The sequence below is a fragment of the Carcharodon carcharias genome, chromosome 13, assembly GCF_017639515.1.
Source record: "Carcharodon carcharias isolate sCarCar2 chromosome 13, sCarCar2.pri, whole genome shotgun sequence".
NCBI lineage: Eukaryota > Metazoa > Chordata > Chondrichthyes > Lamniformes > Lamnidae > Carcharodon > Carcharodon carcharias.
Genome location: NC_054479.1, coordinates 21,212,934 through 21,228,838, shown reverse-complemented (window position 1 = coordinate 21,228,838; position 15,905 = coordinate 21,212,934).

Here is a 15,905-nt window from a genome sequence, read left to right as displayed (position 1 = left end):
AAATAAATAATTTTTTTTTTCTTTTTCTCTTTTTATAATGGAAATAGGTGGGAAAAGGAAAATCTATATAATTTATTGGAAAAAAAAGAGAAAAGGAAGGGGGAAACAGAAAGGGGGTGGGGATGGGGGAGGGAGCTCACGACCTAAAGTTATTGAATTCAATATTCAGTCCGGATGGCTGTAAAGTGCCTAGTTGGAAGATGAGGTGTTGTTCCTCCAGTTTGCGTTGGGCTTCACTGGAACAATGCAGCAAGCCAAGGACAGACATGTGGGCAAGAGAGCAGGGTGGAGTGTTAAAATGGCAAGCAAGAAATGCTCTTCAAGCATTGACTGCTTTTGGGACCTTTGATATGCTGTTGGCTGGTAATTTTTGGATTCTTGAGCCTAAGTGCTGCACCTCATATGCTGCCAGGGCAATCTACTGGCACCATTGGTTCAGGGACTGGCGAAAGGCTAGACATCTTCAGAGATACAATGCAAAATGCTTCCATTGCACCACTGCCACTTCTGTATGGTTAGGCGTCATCGCTTCCACTGATCTGCATGGAGCAGATTGCTGAACATGTGAACCCTTGTTATCCTCTTTCTATTCACCTGTATCTCCAAGGTGGAATCTAGAGCCTGCATGGTAGCTGTTGGAGCTTGCACCAAAGCCACAAATGCTGGGCTGGTGACATTGACTCTTTTTATGAGGGCTCAGCTGGAGTGCCTCAAGGCAGAATGCTGATGCCATGCTGGATGACATTACACAGGCTAGAAGTGAACTCCTCTACATTTCTAATCATAGTGCTGAAACGCCTTTGCAGGTCTTCCAACACTTAATATAACTGGTTGTGAGGGACAAAAAATTTTATATTCTTGGTTGGGCCTCTGAATTTTGTCCTGAACTTCCTGCTCTCCTACTGAGCTCTCTCTTGAACTGTCCCTGCAACCTTTACTTTCAGCCACTCACATGTTCTGGGCATTTCACCACATGCAGACCACTTTATCTCTCCATCTAACCCACATGAAGTGCCAATGTCTATGCTGGTGGCTGGGTGAGATGGAGCACCTGATTGTTCATTCTCAGGAGAATTGGCCTCCTCAGAGGTATCTGCTTCAGGAGGTTCTTGCTGCTAAAAAGAACCTGGAGGTAAGAGAAAAGGTCCAAGAGTTAGGATGGCACTGACAGGCTGGACCTTAACAGGTTTCAGCCTTCAGAATCCAGCTCGATGTTGTGAAAGGTTACAAGTAATATGCAGACACATTGCTCAGACAAAGTCCCAGCCTCACTTTTCCAGAAGCTCATGGTATAACCTGGGACATGAATTTCCAGGACTTGGTGCTCCACTTGGGGCAGTGCAGTAGTGCAGGTCCCAACAGAGGGTGGAGTGGGTTGAGAGATCCGATTTTCAACACTTGTGGGGCTGAAAACCAAGAAAAAGAATCAATTGAATGTGGAACCCAACATGAGACTGAAGCTCTTAAGCTTAGAATCAAACATCACCTCGTTGGTGCCTCATCAGTGCCATTCTTCCCATTAGTTCTGATGAGCATTTTGTGGTGGCAAATGAGAGCAGGTGGAGTAGGACTGGTAGGTGGTCAGTGGCACTTTTTTTTTAGCTCACCTAAGTGGTCCACAGACATAAAAGTTTGAGAACCACCACTGCTGTATTGAATTGTGGTGGTGCTTTGCAAATAGTCACCACTAAGGGGAACTAAACGACCAGAATAAATATTTTATGTTTTAGTGCATTGAGGCTTTAGAGGAGTCAATGTTTCACTCACCTAAACCAAGGAGCTCACCAAGGTTGACATACACAGTTCAAACACGTATGGGCAGTAATAGTGTGACCTTAATTCCACCATGAATAGTTCAAATGTTTATACTGGAACACCATAGAACCCCAAAAAAGGACATCAGCCCACTTGGACAAAAATAACTGTTTCAAGCTAAGAATGAAAAGTGAACTAAACAAAGGCGTTCAACTGGCACATCTGCAGCTGTTTATGTTTTATATGCACATTGTTAAATGGACTTATAATACTAAATTTGCATATGTAGTGCATGGTAATACTATTTATACCACCAATTAGAAAATGCAGCAGAATTGGTATCTTCTGTAATGCATTCTGGGGTCAAGATGATATATATTTTAAAAACTGTATATCACAGAGTGGTGAGATTTAAGACTCTTAATAAAGTCTGGGAGTTGTACTTTTTCAGGTTTATGTACTGTTTTAATTTCTTTGACAGCAAGCTTCTTACTATGAAAATTTTATTTTACTGCACTGGCATGTATATCTGTGAAGAAAAAAAAATTTTCATTTTTACCCAATTTTCTCCCCTTCTGCACTAATGGTGCTAATTCGTGCTGATATTGTTCCACAAGCCTTGGTTATGGTAAACCTGGACATTGAGTACTAACAATTTATTTGACATTTGGCACATCTAATTTGAGCTCCATCCTTTCTGTACTTGACATCCACAGGATATACCTTTTAGCAAAGGTCACTGGATCATGAGCAGGAATCCTTTTCTGATCTTGTCCCTTTCTTACTTGAGGAACACAGTTTAATCAGCTGACTAAGAATTGAATCTGAGATCCAGCAGTTATGTGTTGCTCTGTAGTACACCAGGTGGCACACTTAGCCACTATACCACTGGGCATAATTTGGTTCTATTGTACACTAATTGAGTCTTTCCTGAGAGTTGGAGTCTGAAACCTCCTGAACAATACAACTTGTTAAAACACTGAATAGAGAATCAACTGTTAAAAACTTCTACAAATTATATCATTTTACAAATAACATTATATAGTTATTATTATACTGAATGGTGTTTGAGGTCTAAATTCCAAAATGGCAGCCTTACCAACAGTGCGAAAGATCTCCAATTTTCTTTAAAAAACATAGATTGTTCAGGTGGTCTGAATATTAAATCATTCATTTTCAGTAAGTCATAAACTGGCCAAGGGCATTACATAGCCTCCACCTATTCCCATGGTGTTAATTTCTAACCTGCTTAGGACTGGCATGAAATAGGCAAAGAGTGTTGCACCATGCGGCTGAAGCTACTGTCAGAAGGCCCAAACCATTTTCAGGTTGGCATAATTCAGACAAACTGATGAACACTTAATAAGTGACAGCAGGTAGCTCACAATGCTGGGGCAAGAAATTAGCATCCCGAGGAGAGAGTTGAACTGAAAGTGATTGGTAAAATTTGGGAGGGGGGAAGTGGGGGCAGGCAGGCATCCAAATGGCCAGCAGTGGGTTGTAGTATGTTGTGGAGCCAGGAGCACAGGATCCCAATTTGCGTATGCTGGCTGTTATGACACAGCCGATGATAAATGCTGAGCTGCTCAAATCCCAGAGGGAAACTTAAAATAGCTGTCACAACTAATTTTCAATTTGTATAAATTTTGAAATGCGTGCCTTGAATTCAGTAGTAATAAGACCACCAAGTCTTATAGGTTAAGAAAAATTATTTTAAATACATAGATCTGCAAATTACTACTATGATAACTTCCAAATCCCCTAATCAATCTAAGTCCCAGTTACACTTTCGTTAAGGCAACAGTAAGATACATTTAAAAGACTTTAAAAGACCCAGGTAAAGAAACATGATTCCCTGAACAAGTCAAATTTCAAGTGGGTTTTCTTAATTTCAGTCCTTTGAGGACAGCAGCTTGAGGCATAGATGTTGAAAGCTTTTCACACACTTGTAAGATCTTAAAAATGCCTTCACTTATAAACAGTCTTCTCTCCTTCATACATATATTCCTCTATGAATGCAAATACCTAATGTTTCACTATGTATTTGGATTTTAACTCCCTGATAATAAAATCCTCTCATAGCACAAAGTTTTACCAGTAATCTTTGCGAAAAATAAACATACTGGCCTGGACTTTTCCGATAGCGGGCTGGCTGTACTTGTGATAACTTTGCCGGATTTAATCTATAAGGATGTTGCCTTACTGAAGATTCAACTTCTCCAGACATATCATATATAGCTAAATCCGTCCTCCCTAACAAATAGCTTTGTGTGACTGCAATAGCTTTTCCAAATCACCTTGACACTTGCCTGGAAGATAACTCAATATTACATTTAAATTTTCAAGTACCCCATCACTATCCAATTTGATTAAAGGAAAAGAAAATCAGAATCCTTCATTTCTACTTCTTTCTCTTTATCTACTATTACTAATACCTCCTTTTGGTCCTGTTCCTTGTCAAATTACTAGTAAGCATATTTACTTGACACACCCTCTGCTTCTTTCTTCTATCTGGAGTATTTATTAAATAATTTACTTTGCTCAGTTTCTTTGCAATCCTGTAAGGCCCACTAAACCTTGCCTTTAATGAGTCACTCAGTACCAGTAACAGATCCAGCACTTTCTCTCCAGCAATAAAACTGCGAGCTTTAGGTTTCTTATCTGCCTTCACTTTCATCACTTGCTGTGATATCTTTAAAAGTTCCCTAGCCAACTCACATGCTCTGTCTAACCTCTCTCTGAAGGTTGATATATAATCCAGGAGAGTAGTTTCTGAATTTTGACCCTCCAATTTGTCATAAATCAATTTCAGTGGTCCCCTTACCTCATGACCATAGACTAGTTTGAAAGGACTAAAACCAATCAATGCATTAGGAGCATCCATAATAGCAAATAACAAGAATGGAATTCCTCCATCCCAATCCTGTGGATAATCCTGACTGTACCCTCTCATCATAGTTTCCAAAGCCCCTTGTGACTTAGGATGCTAAGCTGTTGACTTAAATTGTTTTATCCCCAAACTGTTCATTGCTTCCTTAAACAGCTGTGACGTAAAATTTGAACCCTGATCCAATTGCCAGGATTTTTCCTATGACATGTGGGCTGGGCAGGAGTGGGTGCAGAGCTGATCGCCGCCTGCGATCAGCTATGCGCCACCATTTTACGCAGGTGGGCCAATTAAGGCCTGCCCAGCAAGTGCGTGAAAGAGCGCAGCAATCTCCCTGAGGCACGGAGCTGCCTCAGGGACATTGAATGGAAATTAAAAGGATTAAATAAATGACTTAAAATTTTATTTAAACATGTCCCCTCATGTGACTGTGTCACATGAGTTGGGACATGTTTTTAAATTTGTGAAAATGTATTTATTTATTTAATACAAGGTTCAGGAAACCTCATCCCGCCCATGGATGACGTTTCCTGAAAAACGCAAAGGCTGCTTGGGCTTTTTGCCTGCCCGCCAACCTTAAGTTTGGATGGGCAGCATTCTTAAATGCTTTAATTAATTTCTTAATGGCCTTAATAGGCTGTTTACATTTCAGCTGAACGAAATATCACAATGGCGCATGATGATGTCAGGATGCACACCCGACATCATCGCATGTCATTTTACAATGCGGTGTGTCAGGCCCGCCCCTGCACGCCAACCGGAAAACTCTGACCCATATCTTGTAAAAAAAATTAGTTAACTCTTCCATAATTTTCTTTTGTTGTAATGTTTCTCAAAGGTATTGCTTCAGGAAATCTGGTAGACACATCCATTATTGTCAGTAAATACTGATTTCCACTTTTAGTCTTAGGGAGAGGTCCTACACAATCAATCATGATCCTAGTAGAAGGCTCTTCAAATGCTGGAATTGGAACTAAAGGTGCTGTCTTAATCACTGCTTGTGGTTTCCCTATCAGCTAACATATATAACATCCCCATGCAATCCAGGCCAATAAAAGTGTTTTTGTATCTTCACCTGTGTCTTTCTGATTCCTAAGTGTCCCCCCATTGGAATTTCATGAGCTATCCTCAGAATCGCTACCCTAATGGGATAACAATCTGATGTACCCCATCCAGCTTTCATTTGCTTAAACATGCTACGGCCTCCATTTTCTCATCAAAATATTACCCTTAAGGTATTAACATTCTGGAATACATGTTGCCTCTGTTTCTGAGTAAGCTGTCTGATATAAATGTTGCATTTGCAAATCTTTTTTTCTGCAACTCCACTAACCTCCTTGAGTTAAACATTTCGGCTGAATTGTTCTTTAGTCTTTCTTCCTGAACAATGTTATCAAACACAATGTCAGCTATAAAAACAAAAAAACTGCGGATGCTGGAAATCCAAAACAAAAACAGAATTACCTGGAAAAACTCAGCAGGTCTGGCAGCATCGGCGGAGAAGAAAAGAGTTGACGTTTCGAGTCCTCATGACCCTTCGATAGAACTTGAGTTCGAGTCCAAGAAAGAGTTGAAACATAAGCTGGTTTAAGGTGTGTGTGTGGGGGGTGGAGAGATAGAGAGAGAGAGAGGTGGAGGGGGGGGGTGTGTGGTTGTAGGGACAAACAAGCAGTGATAGAAGCAGATCATCAAAAGATGTCAGCTAATTGGATTTCAACAACTTCTTCCTGCCTTTGAACTGCCTGTCCTTCCTGTTTCAACCTATGAGCCTGTGATCTCATTATCACACAATCTAGAAACAATCCAGGATGCTCTCTCTGTAACACTTCTGTTGAAGACACCTTACAGGCTGCTCAAATACCATAAGCATCACCCACATTTGTGATCCAGCTATATCATTGCCCAGAATAAATTGAACTCCTGCAATGGGCAATTTTTCCACCATCCCAACAGTCGTTTCGTCTGTTTTCTACTTACTCTTTAAATTTACCTTCCAGGATGGTATAGCTTTAGCATCTCCATGAACCGCACTTATTATCACCTGTTCCTACAATACTCCCTCTGGACAACAAATGTCACTAACCCACATTAAGGATTGACTAGGCCCTGTATCTCTTAAATTTTTAACATTTTTACCTATTCCATCCTGTACACATGGAAAGACTTTCCCTTCACACAAAAAATCTCTAAACATTTCTGTAACCTGCTCCTCTGAATTCTCTTGGGTAAATTGTGAATTTGACGGGCAGACGGATCTGGGTGTACAGGTCCACAGGTCACTGAAAGTGGCAACGCAGGTGGATAAGGTAGTCAGGAAGGCATATGGCATGCTTGCCTTCATTGGCAGGGGTATTGAGTATAAAAGCTGGGAAGTCACACTGCAGCTGTTTAGAACCTTGGTTAGGCCACACTTGGGATATTGTGTGCAATTCTGGTCACCACATTACCAGAAGGATATGGAAGTTTGGAGAGGGTGCAGTGAGGTTTACCAGGATGCTGCCTGATCTGGAGGTTATTAGCCAAGAGGAGAGGTTGGAGAAACTCGGATTGTTCTCACTAGAGCGATGGAGATTGAGGGGCGACTTGATAGAAGTTTACAAAATTATGAGTGGCATGGACAGAGTAGATAGTCAGAAGCTTTTTCCCAGGGTGGAAGAGTCAATTACTAGGGGACATAGATTTAAGGTGAGAGGAGAAAACTATAAAGGAGATGTAAGGGGCAAGTTTTTTACACAGAGGGTAGTGAGTGTCTGGAATTTGCTACCAGAGGAGGTGGTGGAAGCAGGTACAATAGTGGTGTTCAAGAGGCAGCTTGACAAATACATGAATAGGATGGGAATAGAGGGATACGGACCCCGGAAGTGCAAAATGTTTTAGTTGATGGGCAATGTGATCGGTACAGGCTTGGAGGGCCGAAGGGCCTGTTCCTGTGCTGTACTTTTCTTTGTTCTTTGTTCAGAGCACTAGTTTTTCCTGTACCTGAATCTCAGAACCCACAGTACTTTTACTTCCAGTACTTATGATTTTCAGGTTGGGATGAAGGAATGGGAAGAGTGATTGGGGTGTCTTGCTGGTGTTGAGCTGAACCTAATTTTGGTTCCTCCAGGATTGACCATCAGACGGTAAGATAACAAAATGATGGTTATGGAGTTGAAGGTCAACCATGGAGTCAATAGTTATATCAAGGTGAAGCTTTTGGTCATCGGTATTAAAGTGAAATTTGACCTCATTTTACAGATGATGGGCAAAAGTTTTCTCTCATCAGGTGGGTATGTGCCTGAACAGAATGAGCATAAAATGACACACGCTGATGTCAGGCAAGTGTCCCAACATCATCACGCACTTGCATGATATTTTGGTCAATGGGCATGCGTGGGAGTCAGCAGCGTGCCTGCCAATAATTAAGTGACCTATTAAAGCCCTTAATCAATTAATTGAGTAGAATTTTTCGCTGCCCAACCAACCGTTTGGTTGACAGCGGATGAAAAGGCCAAGCAACCTTTGCATTTCTGGCAAAACCTCATCAATGGGCAGGATGGGGCTTCGACCAGTGATTTAAAAAAAACTTTTACACTCCTATTTAACATGTCCCTGCTCATGTGACAGAGTCATGAGGGCACGTGTTCTCATGATTTTAAAAACTTTATTTTTATGGTTAAAATCTTCAGTTCCCTGAAGTAGGGAGCTTTTACTGTGCTCAGTTGCAAACTTCAGCGCTCATGCTCCTTCAGCCCCTACCCTGGCAGCGCTAAGTGCTGCAGCACACATTTCATGCTGGCTGGCCAATTAACATTAATTGACCAGCCAGTGTGAAATTGTGGTCGGGGCCCGATTGTGGGCAGCAGTTGGTTTGCGACTGCTCCCGGGCCTGGCCTGGCCAATGAGGGCAATCTTCTGCCCAATATTGCTGAAGGGCAGGAAAAGGAGGGGAATGAGGATGTAATTTTGACATGGCAGCGATGAAGGTGGGCAGAGGAGGAGAAACCATCACTTTGTTGGGAAAACAGGATTAAGACAGATTGGTGCCAAGAAGATGGTTCACAGAGAGGAGAGATGGGAAGAATAGAGTGTCACCAGTGTTGAAAGCCATAGAAAAGGTAAGGACAACTGGAGAGTTGTGCCATTTTAATCATGTAAGATATCGAGATGGTTTTGATTTTGCAGTTGGGGGTATGAAGCTGGTGGAAGAGCCACGCCATTGGCTTTAACCTAGCATTAGGAAGCCTGAACCATTTTCAGGTTTGGGTCTTATCAGCATAATTAACATAGATGTATTTGCAGCTAGAGACCAGAATGAAGGGATTCAAATAGGGTCTGGTGGGAAGGAAGGGTGAAATGTGTAAATTATTGTTGCACTCTTGAAATAAAAAAAGGATGATTTGTACACATAATGGTAGGTCACATATCAAGACCATAATTCCAAGACAGATGCCATCTTAGCACAGGTAGTAGGACTCCTGAGTCAGAATGTTGTGGGTTCAATATCCACTGCAGATTTGAGAATATAATCTAGTATTCCAAGGCTGTTACAATCTCAAGAGAATGAAACATTAAACTGGATGTAAAAGATGACATTGACATTATTTGAGTAGCAGGATGGGTTCCTGGTGTCCTGGCAACTTTTTCCTTTTGACCACTGCCAATAAAAAAGGCTATCAGCTCATTTTGCTGCTGCTTATGGAAACTTATTGTGTGCAAACTGGCTGCTGTGTTTGCCTTTATAAGTGACATGTTTTCAAAAACAATTCATAAAATACATTAGAATTGGCCCAAGGATATAAGGTGTTATTTAACTGCAAGGTTTTTTTCCCCTAATGCTTGTATCATTAAAGTAGGTAGTTAGGAGAGGTCAGCTATGGAGGAACATTAACAAAGGCATCTAAAAATGAAGAAAAATGAAACAACTTGAAATGGTAAATCAGCAAAACCAAGACAATTTTGTTTGTAAATATAATTTTATTTTGTGTTTTAGTGTATATCTGTATATACTATGTAAAATAGACAAGTTACAAAATACATACTGAAATATATTGACTGTATTACAATGGTGTAAAGGCCTGAAAAAGACATAATACACATCACTGAAGGTAAAGCCAGGCCTATTGGACACATAGCTCAACATAGTGCAAGCAGGAATACAGTCATGTTGTGAACTCTTTAAAATAAAAAAAGCTAACATAATTTACATTTAAGTTAAGGAAAACTCAAAAAGGAGGAAATAGTTATGTGCACCTGCTCCACAAATTACATAGGAACTTGACTTCAAGTTTTGTCTAAAGCAGTGTGTGTTTGTGTCACTATGTCTGCATGTGCACTGCAGGGACACAGGTGAGGCCTTAAATTGAGCTTATTACCATCATTTAGTAAATCAGCTCTTCTTAAGTAGTGCAAGCTTGGGTTTTGTCACTGATGACCAACTATCATAAGTAAGTGAACAGAAATGGTCTGAAATCGAATCTTCATATAAATTTGTTTGTCCGGATCATAAGCACTGATTCAATATGGGAGAATGCAGTGGGTAATAATGTATCAGTATCTAACCCATGTTACACTTCACGTGATAAGGTTTGGACCAGTTGCAAAAAAATGGAATATGACCACCTCCAACTCTAGCATCCCTCACATTGATGAGCAAGAGGTATTTAAAAGTAACAAAAAAAATCAAAATTATCTTCCTGTTGGTGGTTTGACAGGGATGGCCAAACACACCACTGATGCAGTTCCAAAGAAAATTTCCTATAACCCATATTCATTAAATAAAGTTTTATTGCTTTTGTATTACTTTTTCATTTGTTCAGTTTGTATTGTATGTTGGGTCAGCCAGAAATAAAGGGATATTATTATTACCTTAAAAGTTACAGGAGTAGAATGGCTAACTAAATCCCTGCCTGAAGTGAATGGGTGAGATTAGTGTAGTCAGTATACAGGCTTGCCTGTAAGTTAGACATTTCAGCAGCTAAACAATTTCTGAGAACATTAGGTTAGTGAACAACTTTCAAGCAAATGTTAACCAGCATTACAAAATGGAATGGGTCCATGATCCAAGAACATGGAATATCAGGGTGCACTGAAAGTAATTATGTAGTAATGGGGCAGTGCAAATGTTTTTTGTACATTTCAAAAACCCTTAGGGTTTTTTAAAAAGCAAACTAATGAAGAACTATTGGAACAAGTTCTAAAATTGGTCATGCAGTAGAGAAGGTATTGTACCCTTTTTTCAGAACACAGTGTGTAAATTTGCAGCCAGTTTGTGAATATGCAAATCTGCACCAGGAATTTACATGCTGCTTCCAGAAAGTCAGGGCTTAGAACACTTTCTCCTTCACGCACTTCAGATACGTTAGTGACTTCTGACAAGGTCGTCTTCCTCTTTACATCAATGACTATCCTCCATGTACCAATGAGCTAAAATCCATGGTTTCAAAAAGGAGTACCTTTAAATTGCATCAGTGTCATTAACAGTGGCACAGATGTAATTGAACAATCAGCCAAAACTCATCTGACACCAATGACAGAGTAACCTTCAAAACTTATATTCTAAATTCCCAAATTTCTATTTAATCCCCGGGTTGGTACCAGGCTCCGCTTCTAACCTGTTCAGCACCATCAACAGAATGTAGGTGTCACTGTCTAGATGTTAAATGCACATGGCTCCAACTGAGAAGGCATTAGCAAGGTTATGCATCTGGTGCAATTATGTCAGGAAAATAAAATCAGAAGCTTTTTTCAAAAGAAATTGTAGGGTCCAAGTTCTTGCTGAATTGCAAAAGTTCCCAAAAACCAATATAGTAGCTACAAAACTATTTTCAAACTAGGAGAGGAAAAATGAATAACTATAAATATTATAAAACTGAAATACAAACAGAAAATGCACAGCGGACCAGTTAGCATCTGAAAAAAACAAAAAACAGAATGGTCACATCTGAACTGTTGAAAAATACACCCAAAATTTTCTCACTTCTGTTTTTGAGATGTCAATCAACTTGTATTTTTCTAGCATTACTACTTTTATTTCAAAGCAGCCTGTCAAAAACTCCCTTAAAAGAGGCAGCTTTCAGCCAGAGTTAAGCCAAACATTAAAGACATTTTTAGAGTAAAATTTGGGACCTTGTGACAGCAGCACCCTGCTGAGGTAAGTCGGTGACTGCAAGGGCACCTCGCTGGGCTCTACAACAGTGCAGAAGTAAACAAAATCTAGCGTGGCAGGTGCATAGGGATAGAGGGCAAAACCATTTGCTGGTTTGGATGTGTCCGCCATTGCGGCCTTTAATGCTCACTGCCACTTCAATGGGGCTCTGGCTACAATGAATCCCAGCCTGCTACAGGGAAGCCATTTCAATCAAGCTGGCAGCCTCTGCACAAGCTGAGGGGCCACTCCACCAGCAGCAAAATGCTGGCAAGGTTGCAAAACCACCCCTAATTGGGGCCTGAACAAGTGTGATTGGCTGCCTGCCTTGGTGGAGTAGCAACAGGTCTGATTTCCAACCTGCCCCTGGCAAAGTTCCCTGGTGGTGGGAATGTTTCTGGGAGCCAACCCCACACAGCTCCCCCATATTTTCCTCTACCTTCAAGCCCGCCATCCTGGGGCTGGAAAAATTCAGTCCCATGCGTGCCACTCACCTTCTATAAAATAGGTGATAGGTGAAGTCTATGATTTTCATGACTTTCTAAGCCAACTTTCTTAATTTCCCTAAGGATTGAACCCTGCAGGTGGGTGTCAAACATCAATTTAAATATTATTTTAATTAGCAGCATCCTGAAAGTGAGAAGCAGCTGGGCTGTCCTCTTGTGTGGTTGTATCACAATGTCCTCTTAGCATGCTAAAATAGATGCAATCTACTGTGATGGTGGGTTACAAAATCCACAGAACTCTAGGCAATTTGGATCTAAAATGCTTACAGGAGAGCCATGTGCCTGTAAAAGTATGTTGTGATAGGGTAATGGATGAAACTATTGGGTAGAATTTAATGCCCACGACTTTGGCAAGTTTGGTGGCAAGGGAGCATTTAATCAGGTATGAGGGTGGCAGGTGGGGTCTCCGCCACCTTCCTGCCTCTGCCCACTTAACAGACTCATCCCACAATTGCTTGTATTCACCCAGCGCTGTTGGGGAACTTGTCATGTGGGAAGCCTGAAAAACAAACCTTGTCTGGGTTGCTTGTGGCCTTCTGTGTGGGGGGGTGGGGGTGTCCCCAAATCGAGGGAGCCGGCCTTGGGAAGGTGATGGGGTGGTGAGGATGGCGGAAAGAGAAAGGCCGCTCAGAGCCACCTGGCTGCCCTTGTTGCCTGCCTCCTTTCCCCCCTCCCCCATAACCCCCGAACCTGTGATCCCCCTCCTGCCAACACCCACCTGTGGCCTGGGTCCCTCGGTGATCCTGGGCCTCAGATGGGTGCATTACCAACAGCAGCCTCTGCTCCACCAGTGGTGGTGACGAGCAATGAAAAGCTGTCGGCCTCTGATAAGCTGGCAACTCTCAGTGTGCAGGCGCCCCAGCTCCAGGGTCCTTGGTCCCAGGGAAGGTTTGCTGCTGTCCAGACAAATGCCCAAAAGGCACTTAATGCGGCGGGCCTTCCTGAAAACAGGTGATGCAGAGCTCTTGCCAGTGGGCGGGACCCCTGTTGCCTACATTAAATTGTGCTCATTACTGCAGGATGGTTAGCAGATGTCAGATGAGATGAAGATGGTCAAAGCTAACAGCTCTTCCTCCCAACCCCAAAGTCTGTAAAAAAAACAACTGGTTTCTGAGCCAAGAATTTCACCATCTCGAGTACAAGGAGGATAGAGAATCCACATTTCCAAAAACAATTGTTAAAACTAATTTTAAAAAATTGTGGCAAGTTTAATGCTAACTTTAATAAGTGAACACTAGAATAATATATACAGATACACACATGCATGAGTGGCAGTTTTCTTTATACAGGTTACATTTAAAAACATTGCACTTTTTCTTGAAATGTGGCACTAAGTGCTATACTAATACAGTAATTATGCATGTGGTCAGTTTGCCCTGCATAGACTATTCAAAAACACACACACACACAATATCCTTGGCAGGGAGTAACACACTGAACAGTTTTCAAGTAATTTTAAATGAAGAGCCTGTGCAGTTTGTGCTTGTATTAATAGTGCTAGAGATGTGAACCCACTGCAACTGTGCACCAGAAATCTTAACTAGTTATGTGATGTGTATGAGTATATTTATTTAGTTTTGATGTGATGTTGTTCTCTGGTTAGTTAGATGCCATGAATAATGAGCATACCACAGGGTATAATTTTCTCTTTTTGTTAATGTAATGTAATTGAAAAAGTTACTTTGAGTATAAAGCACTTTGTACATACCCCCACTTTAATGGCAGCATTGGCAAACCGGGGAAATATACTCATGTTTTAAAAAGCATCAGTGTATAACAGCCTAAGTGACTGAGTAACAACATAAAATGCTTGTTGTACCTTCAAGCATATACAGTTCTAACATCATTTATTATGGCTACAGTGGACATCATAAATTTTCTCCATCTGTCTCTTTGGGAAAGCACAAAATATGTTTCATACAAATTTAGAGATTAATGTTTTGAATTCTGATGAAAGGTCATTGATCTGAAACATTAACTCTGTTTCTCTTTCCACAGATGTTGCCAGACCTGCTGAGTATTTCCAGCATTTTCTGTTTTTATTACGTATTAATATTTTGGATGTCGCCTTTGTCAGAACTCTTTGAGGCACTGACTGCTGCACAGTCAGTGCTTTGCGTTTTTATTTCCATTTAGAAGTATTTGCAGTTCTTTATCTTTTGAAGAAAATATATTTCTTCAAGTCAATGTAGTCTTCCTTCTTCATAACAGAAACTTGAAAAGACTCTCAACCAAAATACCCTGCTCAGTTATATAATTTAATATTAACTAATGATCCGGTCTGATAGGGGATTTATTGATGTATTTTCCAAAATAATTTGCATGATCTCACCTGGTAGTTCTCAAATATTTCTAAACAGAGTTAAAAGACAATGTTTAAATCTACATATAAAGCATTGCAGGATTGTTGAGACATCTTTTAGTTGTCCTGCACTAGTCAAGATGCTCTGGATGTTAAACAGCAGCAGCAAAGTGCAGGACTCCCAAGCCATCAAAATCAGCAAATTTGCTTGTTCTACAACACACCAGTCTCCCAACTCAAGCACTAACCTTCAATGTATTACCTTGAGAAATGAGTTGTAAACCTTTGTATTTTTCAATATGCACTGGAAGTATTTTCTTGCTGCCAGCTCATAAACATCACTATCTTAGTAGTGGTGTCTGTCAACAAGTTTCTAAGAGCTGATCTGCAACTTCCATCAAATCAATAGGATAGTAATGTGGAAAGGGAAAAAGTGCATAATTCAGGAACAGAGCCAGAAAGACAGTGAAAAAGATTATTAGGAGTGGAATTTGAGAATTTTTCTTGATCTCTTACTATAAATGTGGCAGATCATCAGGAATCCCCAAGAAATGGTGTAATTAATTGTTAATATTGTTTCTCTGGTGTTTCAACCAAAGTTATGGTGGGAGATCAAGAATTTCCTCCCTGTGAAGCAATTTGGCTAGGAATTCCAACACTTTTGGGTTTGGAAGATTTGGTGTGAGCATAAGTGATGACCCAACTTGTAACTGTGTGCAGTTCTATAGCATAGTCCTGCCTGACTACCTGTTCTACTATACTTGAAGCCTGAAAAATACTTCTCCATTTCTTATTGTCCCTTGCTGAACACAACAGTAATATATGAATCACAGTGATTACTGTCATTGAGTACAACATGATACATTTACCGCACCATTCTTCACAATTGATAACACTTTACTACTTTTAAGTGTAGCAGTTGAGAAGGAAATTCTCAGCTTTCAGCACACACTACCACAACTTATGGACAGGTCAATGTAAGTCACATTCAATAATTTGAGAAAACTTATAGTTGCAAGGTTTGGAACTATGATGCATAAGTATGTACTTGATTTGAAAAAAAGCTTCCCTCTATTCTTCTCTTCTTCTGAAGGTAGAGACTTATTGGGGTACAATTCCATGGTCACTGGCAGCATTCATCTACTTCCCCAAGTGACCCTTCTTGATGAAAGAAACTGCCAACACTCATGCCAAGTAACCACTACAGCAAAGTGTAATTCTTTCCATTCCCACACTTGAAAGTTTTCCAACAGCAGTCATTAGCTAGTCATCAGGAATGGCAACACAGCCTGACTTTCCTCATCTTTAGCCTGGGATGCTAAAACCAAC